General features: G+C 51.8%; 1 long non-coding RNA gene across 3 annotated transcripts; it reads right to left on the reverse strand.

Moving 5' to 3' along the window:
- Positions 1-5,847: 5,847 nt before the first annotated feature.
- On the reverse strand, positions 5,848-12,638 carry LOC110151892 (uncharacterized). Of its 3 annotated transcripts, none has more exons than XR_002318199.2 (3): positions 12,425-12,638; positions 9,400-9,615; positions 5,848-8,337 (listed from the first exon to the last, which is right to left on the reverse strand). It is a non-coding gene; the product is annotated as an uncharacterized lncRNA (long non-coding RNA). The 3 variants fall into 3 exon arrangements; XR_002318198.2 differs by lacking the exon at positions 12,425-12,638 and having other exon boundaries at positions 5,848-6,061; positions 7,923-8,337; positions 9,400-11,546; XR_011485476.1 differs by lacking the exon at positions 12,425-12,638 and having other exon boundaries at positions 9,400-11,546.
- Positions 12,639-12,671: the final 33 nt, after the last annotated feature.

Raw genomic sequence — 12,671 nt, forward strand, 5'->3', positions numbered from 1 at the left:
CTTCTGTAGTTGTGGTACCTCGGCTTAGTTGCCTGACCAAGGGTCAAACCTGTGTCCCTTGCATTGAAAGGCGAATTCTTTACCGCTGACCACCAAAGAAGTTCCTCCAGGCTATTTGTCATTCCCAGGAGGCTCTGTAGACCCCTTGGTACTGTACCCTTTCTTACTCCCTTCCTGGCTCCTAAATTCAGGCCACTCTAGAGTTCTCAGAGGGCGTTCCGCAAAATCACTTTGATCCTTGGACCTTTCCCCTCCCCTTCTTACTCTAAATTAGGCATCAGCAAACTTTCTTTAAAGGGAATGTAAAAGTTATTTGCACGTGGAATCTAAAATATGACACAAATGACCATATCTAAGAAACAGAAACACACTCAGACACAGAGAACAGACAGAGGGAGGAGGAATGGAGTGGGAGTTCGGGATTAACAGATGAAAACTATTATATATAGGATGGATAAGCAACAAGGTTCTAGTGTATAGCACAGTATTCAATATCCTGTGATAAACCATAATGGAAAAGAATATAAATATATATATATTAAAAACTCAATCACTTCGCTGTACAGCAAAAATTAACACATGTTGTAAATCAACTACACATCATCAAAAAAAAATTCTTTTAATATTTGTATTAGCTTCCTATTGCTATTATAACAAATTACCACAAACTTAATGACTTAAAACAGCACAAGGGAATTACCTGCTGGTCCAGTGGTTAGGAATCTGCACTTTCACGGCCATGGCCCGAGTTCAATCCCAGGTTCCTGGTTGGGGGAACTGAGATCCTGCAAGCTGCATGGTGCAGCCAATTAAAAAAAAAAAAATACATACATACATATATATATATATATATATATGCTGCTAAGTCACTTCAGTCTTGTCCGACTCTGTGCGACCCCATGGATGCCAGCCCTCCAGGCTCCCGCATCCCTGGGATTCTCCAGGCAAGAACACTAGAGTGGGGTGCCATTTCCTTCTCCAATGAATGAAAGTGAAAAGTCAAAGTGAAGTCACTCAGTCCTGTCCGACTCTTAGCGACCCCATGGACCACAGCCTACCAGGCTCCTCCATCCATGGGGTTTTCCAGGCAAGAGTACTGGAGTAGGATATATATATACATATATATGTATATATATACATACACATACTTTCTGGAGATCAGACATCCAAATGGGTTGTAGTTGGCTAAAACCAAAGTGTCAGCAGGGCTGCATTCCTTCTGAAGGCTCTAGGGTAGGAAGAGGAATCCATTTCCTTACCTTTTCCAGCTTCTAGTGGTTGCCCGCCCCTTCTTGGCTCCCAGCCCGTTCTATCTTCAGAGTGCATCACTCCAACTTCTTTAGTCATCACATCTCCTTATGCGACTCTGACCACCCCCCACCACCACCACTCCCTTATTGATAACCTTGGGCCCAAGCAGATAATCAAGAATAATTTCCCCATCTCAAGATCCTTAACATAATTATATCTTCAAAGTCCCTTTTGCCATAGAAGGTAACTTATTCACAGGTTCCACAGATTAGGACACGAACATCTTGGGAAGGTCATTTTTCTGTCTACCATACAATCTCGGTTCATACAAAACCTGGCAGAGGTTACAGTGTGCTCCATCAATTTCACTCCTAGGTACACATCCTCCCAAAAATGAAACCAGGGACTCAAACACATGATAATATACCAGTGTTCACAGAAGCATTATTCACAACAGCCAAAAGGTGAAAACCATCAATGGATCAATGGATAAACAAACTCTGATCTATTCAAACAACTGCTTATTATTCAGCCTTAAAAATGAATGAAGTTCTGACATATGCTACGGCCTGGCTGAACCTTGAAAACACGATGCTAAGTGAAAGTCAGATACAAAAAGTCACATGTCGTATGACTCCACTTCTATGAATGATCTACAATAGGCAAACGCATTGAGACAGAAAGTAGATTAGAGGTTACCAAGGGCAGGGGGGAGGGGAGATGGGTAGTTATTGCTTAATAGTGGGTATGGAGTTTCTGTTTCGGGTGATGGAAACTTTTGGAAATAGTGGTGGTGTTTGCGCAACATCATAAATGTAATTAATGGGACTGAATCGTGCACTTTAAAATGGCAAAGTTACCATTCAGGTGAACACACAAAAATATAAAAATGGTAAATTTTATGTTATATGTATTTTATCACAGTTTTTTTTAAAGTTTAAAAAAAAAAAAGGGTCAATAGGTCTAGATTTGACTCGTGGGCTATAGTTTGCCTGACTCCATAGGTGAGGGGAAGGGGGTTGTTGCAGTTTAGGTTTCACAGCCCAGCAATCTAATCATCTTGCATGCCTGCTGCCTTCTGAGTCCAACCCTCCACCTGTCCTGCCCCTACCCCCACCCCTGGATCTGCACAGCACTGGGAAAAGGAAATCCCACCATCTTACTTTTAAATGCTGGACCAAGATCCTCAAGTGGCTCCTTTGCACGGCTGGCCATCCCCTCATATGCCCCTGGTCCCTCCTCCCTCCCTTCCCAAGGCTCCTATCACTGCCTCTGCCTCCCCCTGGTACCTGGAATCTGCCATCCGGCCAGCACCTAGATGTGGGCCCATGTTCTGTCCGTGCCTGGAGAACCCCTCCACGTGTATTCTTCAAAGATGACTCTCCAGCGACTGTCCGCCTTCCTGCATCCTTCCCTCCTGCCCCCTACTGGCTCATTCCCACGTGGAGAACAAGCCATCTTATGCCCAGTTAAAAACAGGGGAGTCCCTGGAGGTCCAGTGGTTAAGAGTCCATGCATTCACTACCGTGGGACTGGGTTCAATCCCTGATCAGGGAACTAAGATCCCATCAGCCCCGAAGCTTGGCCAAAAAGAAAAAAAATCAGACAATCATACATCCCCTTCCAGCTACCACTCTTGATCGCAAAACTCCCTGAAGTGGCTGCCTATGCTCACTTTCCCATCCTGCTCACTCCATCTATGAAAACTGCTCTCACTGGTGACTCCAAGGAGCTCTGTTTCCTTGAAGAGGAAAACACTGTATCTAACTTTTTAAATTTTTTTCAGTTGCCCTGTTTAGGGATCGAACCTTGGCCCCCTGCAATGGAAGCAAGGAATCCTAACCATTGAACCACCAGGGAAGTCCCTAAATGATCTTCTTGAAGTTCTTTTCTGCTTGGCATCTGAGATATTCTGGGGCCATAGTCTTCAGACCTCATCTCTGTCTACACACACTCCCCACTCTTTGGACCACAGAGTTTCCAGAAAGGACTCGAGGCCATGCAGTGTGATTCAGAATCCAGGAGGTTCTGCCCCAACCCCAGCTCCTGGTGTTATCAGGGTGACCGCAGTCAAGTTCCTTAACCTGAATCAGCTTCCTGGTCTATAAAACAGAGGCCATATAGTACCTAGCTTGCAGGCTGGCTGTCACAAGAAGTCACCGGCACACCTGGTGTGCATAACATTAATAAGCGGTATTTCCTGGTATCACTGGTTTGCCATGGGTGACAGTGGCCAGAAGTAGCTTAGCCGGCCCAGGAGAAGGACAGGGTTCGGTGATGTGCGGGGGAGGGACAGAGGAGGGGCCAGCTTTCCCCTTCCCCTGCTCAAACTTGTCACAGTGATGAGACTTCCCTGGCAGTTCGGTGGTTAAAACTACACTTTCAATGCAGGGGCTACGGGCTCAATCCCTGGTTGGGGAACTAAGACCCTATATGCTTCGTGGCACAGCCAGAAAAAAACTTGTCACAGTGAAAGAAAGCAAGTGTGTTGCAAGGTTCTTTTCTGTTGAATGTGGTGCTCACCTCCTTTATCATAAAGACACTCACAGGTAGGATCTGGTGTGAAAACTGGCCTGCAGACAGTTTGCCCTTTAAAGGGGAAGTCTCTGTGAAGACTGTCATCAAATAACTGCCAGTGGACAATCGGTGTTAGAAATGCAGATGATCAGAAATGCAAATTACAGAGCTGACAGACAGCCGGCCCACCTGCAGCAGGGTTCTGGGGCTGGAGACCCCAGGGACAGACAATGCTTTGGAGAACAAATGAGGGGAACGGACTGACTCAGCCTAGGGGAAAGAGCCAGGGACCACAGTGTGGCCTGGGACACCTCAGAAGCCCGTCCTCCTTCCTCTATGTTGTCAAACCCAAGCCCAATCAGCCCATTTCCCCCCATCCCTCTTTGCTGCCTTCCCCCAGCCCCACCCCCAGATTCCAGGTGGGAAGAGTGATGAGCAACAGGCTCTATTGATGACTGGATACAGAAGCCATGGTCTATTCACCCAGTGAAGAATTGCTCAGCAAGTAAAGGGATGAACTACTGATACATGGCACAACGTGAATGAACCTTGACAAGGTGATGATCAGTGAGAGAAGCCAGACATAAAAGGCCGCATATCATATGATTCCATTTCTATGAAGTGTCCGGAATAGGCAAATCCACAGAGGTAGAAAGTGGATTAGTGGTTGCCAGGGAATGAGGCCAATTACTTTGCCAAAAAAGGTACGTCTAGTCAAGGCTATGGTTTTTCCAGTAGTCATGTATGGATGTGAGAGTTGGACTATAAAGAAAGCTGAGTGCCAAAGAATTGATGCTTTTGAACTGTGATGTTGGAGAAGACTCTTGAGGGTCTCTTGGACAGCAAGGAGATCCAACCAGTCCATCCTAAAGGAAATCAGTCCTGAATATTTGTTGGAAGGACTGATGTTGAAACTGAAACTCCAAAACTTTGGCCACCTGATGCGAAGAACTGACTCATTTGAAAAGACCCTGATGCTGGGAAAGATTGAAGGCAGGAAAAGAAGGGGATGACAGAGGATGAGATGGTTGGATGATATCGCCGACTCAAACATGAGTTTGAGTAAACTCTGGGAGTTGGTGATGGACAGGGAGGCCTGGCATGGGGTCACAAAGAGTCAGACATGACTGAGTGACTGAACTGAACTGAAGGGAATGAGAGGGTGTCAGGGGGAAATGGAGAGTGGGTGCTAGTGGGTACAGAGTTTCTTTTGGGGGAGTGATAAAATCTTCTCAATCGATTGTGGTGATGGTTACAAAATTGGTTGTATTAAAAAAAAACCCCACTTAATTGTACACTTTAGATGGGTGAATTGTATATAATAAAGCTGTATATTAAAAAAAGCTTTATCTCTTAAAAAAAAAAAAAAGCTTTATTGGCCCTGAAGATTTCCAGAAGTCCCAGGAGCCCCAGAAACCTCAGGAATACCCTAAAGCAAAGGGTTCCAGAGCGTCTTTCTTCGGCCAAAGTGGGATCTGGCTGCCCCCAAGGTGCCATCAGCGCTGCCCTTCTCAGAACACATTTGCCCTCCTCTGAGGCTGGTTGGAATCTCACGTGAGAGACATGAGCCCTAAGACCATGGATTTAAACTGCAGCCAGGAGGGCGGGAGAGGGGACCATCAGCACAGAGGCTGCGGCAGGTTTCCATTCTACACAGTGCCCGAGGGGCAGGGGATGGGTTTCTCTCAGTTTTAAACTTTTATCCTACATGTGCATCTAAACTACTGTTCTTCTCTTTGGAATGATGATGTACTTATTCCCTGTTGCCGCATCACAAACTTCCATCAATGTATTGGTTTGAAACGGAGAAGGCAATGGCAACCCACTCTAGTTTCTTGCCTGGAAAATCCCATGGACGGAGGAGCCCGGTACGCTGCAGTCCAAGGGGTCGTGAAGAGTCAGACATGACTGAGCGACATCACTTTGACTTTTCACTTCCATGCATTGGAAAAGGAAATGGCAACCCACTCCAGTGTGCTTGCCTGGAGAATCTCAGGGATGGGGGAGCCTAGTGGGCTGCCGTCTATGGAGTCGCACAGAGTCAGACACGACTGAAGTGACTTAGCAGCAGCAGCAGCATTGGCTTGAAACAGTACCATTTATCATTGGCAGACGTGGCATGGCTGGGCTCTCAACTCAAAGTCCTGCCAGGTGAAACTGGGGTGTTGGATGGTCTTCCAAACTCACTGGTTGTCAAGAGGATTCAGTTCCTGTGACTGTAGGACTGAGGTCCCATCATCTTGTGGTTGCTCCTGTAGACCATCCTCAGGCCCTTATCCTGTGGTCCCTCCATCTGAGGAACAGAGAGGGTCCCACACATCGATTCCCTCTCTTGCTCTGAATCTCTCTAATCTCCTCTTTCACAAGCAGCTGGAGAAAACTTTTTTGTAATGGCTTGATTAGGTCAGGCCCACTTGGATAACCTATCTCTTAGGCAACTTATAACCTAATCACAGGAGTGATGCCAGGGTCACAGGTTCCACCCACACCCAATGTAGGGAGTTCACGAGAGCAAAGGTCACTGGGGGTCATAGGAGAATTTCTGCTACCACAGAGGGGAGACCATGAGGAGGTACAGAGAAAGTTATGGAACGCCCCTCAGGAAGTACGGAGAACTGGAGATGGAGCCTGAAGCAGAAACGAGGGCCCCAACCCTAACTGGAAGCTTTTTCCTCTACACAAACGTGACAGGAGCAGTGGGTGGATGGACAAGATGGCCTTTCGGGCTCTGGCTGACCTTTCAGGCCCCAGCATGCTCACGTGCACATGGGGAATCCCGGCCTTCTTGGGGTTGAGGGGTGTGGATACCAGCTATGGCAGCAGGGATGAGGCCCCATAGAAACATAAAGCCCTTGCCTGGGAGACGATCCTAAATGCTCCCAGGAAGGCAGAATGGGGGTCAGATGCCTCTGTTGGGGTTTGGAGCAAACCGCAATACCCACCAATGCCCTGGTCCCCTTTCCTACGTTAACCACAGGGAGAGTCCTGGGCCAGCAAGACTGGGGTCCCCCAACCACTAGGGGGCGACCAGCACACACATGTTTTTGTCTAGGCTCACCCTGAGCACATCTGGGGAACCCAACTGCACATACTAGGGTGGAAGCACTGACCACTCAGGTTCCCACACCCCCAGGGCCCCAGATCCCCAGCCACAAGGCCCTGACCTCCAGATGCCCGTTTCCTTCTAACAGGCTGACCTGATTCACTTTGCTCACAAGCGAGCCCTTGACAAGGGGGCTGGAGCCCACCTTGATGTGTCCCGCATCCCCTCTCTCTGGTCCCCACTCCGTGTTTCCAGGCCTAACACTGCAGCCCGTGGTGGGGAGCCTCCTGCCTTCTCTTCTCTTCCTCCACCAGCTTGCCCTGTCCGGGCCTCCCCACCCCCCAACCCTGGGACATGTTCCCTTGCTGCTTTGCAACAGGTCGACAAGGAGGAACCAAGTCGTCTGCTTCAATTGGGTGCATTCCCCCCTTATAAAAACTCAGTGAATGGCCATCCTGGCTGGACTTTCCATATTAGACAGCAATGGCTGGCTGACCACTTCCTCAGTTGATTTTAAGATGTCAGGGCAGTTACAACAATCCCACCAGAAGCCGGGGGTCTCAGCAGAGCAGTAAAGGGGGATCAGGAGTGCAGGGGGAGGGAAAGACAGGGCTTCTGGGCCTCTGGTCAATATAAAGGTCAGTGAGCTCGAGAGGCTGTCCAGTCTCCCTCTGGGCCGCAGGCTCCTCTCTGGAGGAGTGGACAGGGATGGGGAGAGAAGGCAGGACGTCCGGTCCCATCTGAGGATAGGACCGGCCAGGCCAGGGGAGGGACAGAGGCCGGCTCTGATGAGAAAGCAGACCTGGGTGGGCTTCGAGGGGGGAGGCTGATGGGAAACGGGAGGAGCTCTCCCTGGGGAGGAGGCCTCAGCGTGCCAGGAGGCACCTATGTATGTGGGCACGAGAAGGCTGGGCCACGCATGTGCCTGACACCTGCAGCTTTGGCGGCTTTCCCTGCATCTCCCATTTCATCCTCACTATGGACCCCTAATCCTGTTATTCCCTGGGGACTTGCCAGGGTCACCTGGCCAGTCTGCACCAGTGCCTGGCTCCCTTCAGGCTCCTCTCAACGACCTTGCTGTCGCCATCCCCAGAACAGGCTGAGAACTCACCTGGTCCCAGTGGTCCGGCCCTGCCCAGGTAAGCCCAGGTGCAAGAGGGAAGCTGAGGGATGTGGAGGGCGAGAACCCCATCTGCTGAAACGTGAAGGCCAGGTTCACAGCGATACAGAACACACGTGCTATGGATGATGGTCAGGGCCCAGACAGCCAAGGGAAGGAGCAACTCCTAAGGGTCAGGGAGGGCTTTGGCTTCAAGTCTGGGCGGACAGGGAGAAAGAAGGTGAGGCAAGCTCGCTGGAGGGGAAGCTGGCTGGAGCGAAGGAAGGTTTCCCGGTGGCGTTCTCCTCCCTCAGCCTCTCCGGACCGTGCGCCCATGTCACGTGCTGCTCCCACCAGCACAGTGGGGGTTAACGTCTGTCTGGTGCAGTGACCACAGCGGCAGGCTGTGATGCCAGTAACTCAGAAGCTGAAATTTGAGAAGCAGAGGGGAGAGGGGCAGGGCTGGGAAAGGCTCAGCGGCAGAGAGGAAAGAGGGTTTCCCTGGCAGGAGCTGCAGCTCTGCTCCAGTGGCCAGAAAAGACCCTCCCTCCACCCCCAGCCCCTCTCCCCATCATCGCCCCCCTGCCTTAGGCTGCGGACTGTGGCACCCACTCAAGGGGGTCCATGGTGGGCCAGTGTCCGAGCCCTTGGGCCACAGGGCTGCGGATGGGGGCTGCGGATCAGGGGGAAGGATGGAGGGCGTGCCTAGGCGGCCGGCGGAGAATGCATGAGGCCCTGCCCAGCGCTGCCGGAAGCGCTGGGTGGGGAGCAGGCCGAGGGCAGAGTGGGGAGGAGGAGGACGAGGACGGGAGGTCCCTAGGGGCCCGACCTCAGCAGTCTGGCCTTGACTCCCCCCTCCTTGGGCAGGATTGAGTCATGGGAGACACACAAAGCTACCCGCCCCCTTCCCGGCCCACTGCCAGCCTGCCTCTGCCCTGAGGACCGACCTCGACTTCTTCCCAAGCACGTGTGAGGTGCTGGGCATGGCGCGAGCTGCTCATCTCCCTGCCCTCAGTCAGTCCCACAGAGTTTAGGCGGGTCTGTTATTGTGACCCCCATCACAGATGAGCAGACGGAAGCTCAGAGAAGCTCAGAAACTTGCCCGAAGCCACACAACCAGAGTGGCAAAGCTGACAAGATCCTGGGTTTGTCTGACAGCAGTTACCCACCATGCCACACTCCTGGGAAGGAGCCAGGAACAAAGTCCAGCAGAAGGTGACCTGGGGCTGCACGCCAAATCCAAGAAAGCAAGAGATGAAAGGCAGCCCAGGAACCCCAGGAAAGAGGCTGCAGGTAAATGAAAGGGGCAGCAATGTTTGGGGCTTGTACTCCGCGAGGTGATGCAAACGGAATCTGGAGGGAGCAGGGCCAGGTCTGGTCCAGCCTGGATCTGTGGACGACGATGCTATGGCCACAGGGACCTCTCGTAACCCCCTAAGGCACATCCCTTGGAGCCACTGGATCACCACCAAGCAGGTGACCCACTCACCTCAACAGATCACAGAGGACTTCTTGGACTTCAGGTGTGCCTGGCCCTTGTTTGAAGAGTCAGCAACATCTACCATGCAGTAACAGTGGGCAAAGCTCTGCTAAACACAGGCAGAAACACCAGGGTCTGTTGACCAGGAGGCAGGAGGGTCCTGGCTCCATGGCTTCCAGCGGTGACGTGACATTGGCTCACCTCTCTGAGCCTCGGCTTCCTCACCTGCACGAGGGGGATCATGTTAGCACTGAAACAGACGGCTGCTTTTAGGATTAAATGAGGTGTTTGTCAAAAAACACTTAGACTGAAAAACCTCATCTTCACAAAAACTTGTACATGCATGTTCCCAGCAGCATTATTCGCAAAAAGTGGAAACAACCTGAATGTCCTCTGGTGGATAGATAGATAAACCAATGCTGATCCATTCAGACAGTGGAATATTATTCACCCATAAAGAAGGAATGAGGTGGATGAACCTTGAAAGGAATAATATGGATGAACATTGAAACATGATGCTCAGTGAAAGAAGCTAGATACAAAGGACCACATATTATAGGACTCTGCTTATATGAAATGTCCCAAACAGGCAAATCTGTAGAGTCGGAAAGCAGACTAATGATTGCCAGTGGTTGGGGGTGGGGAAAGAGGAGAATGGGGAGTGACTGCTAATGCATTCAGGGTTCTGTTTTGTTTTAAATTAATGTAGGGACGGGTTGTGCCATGCAGCTAGCAGGATTTAGTTCCCAAACCAAAGACTGACCCCAGGCTCTGTGCAGTGAAAGCACAGAGTCCCAACCACTAGACCACCAAAAAATTCCCCAAATCAATTAAAAAACAAACAAACAAACTAGTTTTAAGCTCACAGCAGAATTGAGCAAAGATTCAGAGACTTTTCGCTTGCCCCGACATGTGCACAGCCTCCCCCACGATCAATCCCCACACGAATGGTACACATCTTACAGTTGATGAATCTGCTAGGCTTCCCTTCGGGGGATGATAAAAATGTTCTGGAATTAGAAGCTGGAGATAGATGCACAACTCTGTGAATACATTAAAATCCACTGGATTGGAAATTTTATTTTTTTTTACATGTACAAACTGCTTTATTTATTTATTTTTGACTGTGCTGGGTTTTGTTGCTGCGCAGGCTTCTCTGTAGTTGCAGGGGATGGGCTGCTCTAATTGCAGTGTGCGGGCTTCTCATCACAATGGCTTCTCTTATTGAGGAACAGAGGCTCTAGGTGCACACGGGCTCAGCAGTTGCAACTTGCTGGCTCTTAGGGAACGAGGGCTTCAGTAGTTGCGGCCCCGGGGCCCGGTTGCTCCATGGCATGTGGAATCTTCCTGGACCAGGGATCTAATCTATGTCCCCCGCATCAGCAGGTGGATTCTTTATCCACCGTGCCACCAGGGAAGTCCTGGATTGTCCATCTTAAAGGGGCGACTTTTAAGGTATGTGAATTATGCCTCAGTTTTTAAAAAGCACTTAGTAAGAGCTCAAAAAACGTAGCTCTCATTACTATGTCCTTCAACTTCAGTGAGTCTGTCGTGTAATGAAAAGAGACAGATGAACACGTTGAAAAATCTTAGAGAAGACAGCCAGGCAACCTGGTCCCAGCAGTCTGGGACACCTGTCCTAGAGTCAGGCTCAGGGCACACAGGACATGGCCGAGGGATGGATATGGGATCCCCCCCATCACCGAGGGGGCTGATGTGGTGATAAGCTCCACACAGGAGTACCAAGCCCACCGTGTCCAGAGGAGAATAACTGTGAGTGTGGGAGGCTGGCAGGGATCTGAGGAGGTAGCATTTGGACTCAAGTCCTCAAGTCGGAGGATGTGGGTGGTTTGGTGGGGATGAGCAGACACCTCCAGATGTGTGGCGTCCCAAAGGGATGCTGGGAGGCAGGGCTGGCAGGAGTGGAGGGTGCTGAGCCCAGGGTGGGGTGGGGTGGGGTGGGGGCACACTCCTTGGAGCACATCCTGTGCCCCAGCAGATATTGGGAGGGGCTGCACTTCACAAATAGCTGCAAAAAGCTTCCAGGAGGTGGGCCCTCCGCCCTCCCAGAACCTCCAGGTTTCTCTTGAAGCCTCCAAGAGGTTCCCACCACTCTGGGCACCGGCTTTCCTCTTCCAAGGAGCCCCGGGCCTGGGTTCCCCTTCTGAGTCACCCTACACCCCCCCCCCCCCCCCCCAGCCTCAGGTTCCCGGGTTCCGGGAGAGACAGGCTACAAGACGGGTGAGCCTGGGTCCCGCCCTTCACACACACACATACACACACACACCCCACCCCGGTCCAATGACCAGGCAGGCTCATGCTGCGCAGGGAGGGACGGACCGTCACTCCCAGGAGTGAGGCTGGGCCCCTCCTCCAGCCCCCGGTGACTCCCAGGGGCAGGCCTGAGCCTGCAAGCCCGCAGGTGACGCCCACCCACCTCTCCCCCCAACCCCTTTCCTGTCCCTCCTGCCTCCACCCTCTGCGGTATAGTCCCTAACCCAGGGAGAAGCCAGACAGTACAAAATTCCTTGGAGAACAGAAAGGGGCCTGCCTGCTCACTCCCAGATACACACACACACACACACACACACACACACACATGCACACACCATCGTTTCAGCCCACAGGGCAGACCACAGAGCACCTAGATTCAGGGCAGAAAAGGGGGCCGCGGTCACTTAGCTCTGAGTCTTCTCCCGGACCTGACCCATCCAAGTGTCCAACATGAGCTGGGCCCCAGCTGAGCCAACGAGGGGCAAGCCGAGGGTCTCGCTGGAGCCCCAGGGAGAGGCAAACTGGGAGTCCGCAGGCCTCGGGGAGCGATGGCCTGAGTGAAGCTACACCGGACACTGGGTCGGGAGATGCACGCCCGCGGCCCAGGGCCACTGACAGCACGGGACCAGCTAGGCCCTCAGCCTGTGCAGTTACACGAGCTCTTGAGCAACTGGTCTTTGAAGGAGGGCCCCAGGCTGTCCTGCTCCTTAGGGGCTCTGGGGGCTGAAGGGCTGGGACGAGGCTGGGGACGGGGTCTCACCTCTCTCCCAGAATCCTGGGTGGGGGAGCGTGGGACCCTGGCAGGCTCATCCTCCTTGGCTCCCTCGCTCGCTTTGACCTTCAAAGCTGACATCTGCCTGCAAGACTCCGTCTCTCCTCCTGGAATCCAGCCTCCAGATGTCGGATCCGAGCCGGCGGCCGGCGGCAGCAGTGGCTGCCTGCCTCCCCCCAGAGTGAATCAGCCACATTCCAAAGGTGCGAACACAGACGCCGCGCCCTCGGCAGCC

This window comes from Odocoileus virginianus, chromosome 33 (assembly GCF_023699985.2).
Source record: "Odocoileus virginianus isolate 20LAN1187 ecotype Illinois chromosome 33, Ovbor_1.2, whole genome shotgun sequence".
NCBI lineage: Eukaryota > Metazoa > Chordata > Mammalia > Artiodactyla > Cervidae > Odocoileus > Odocoileus virginianus.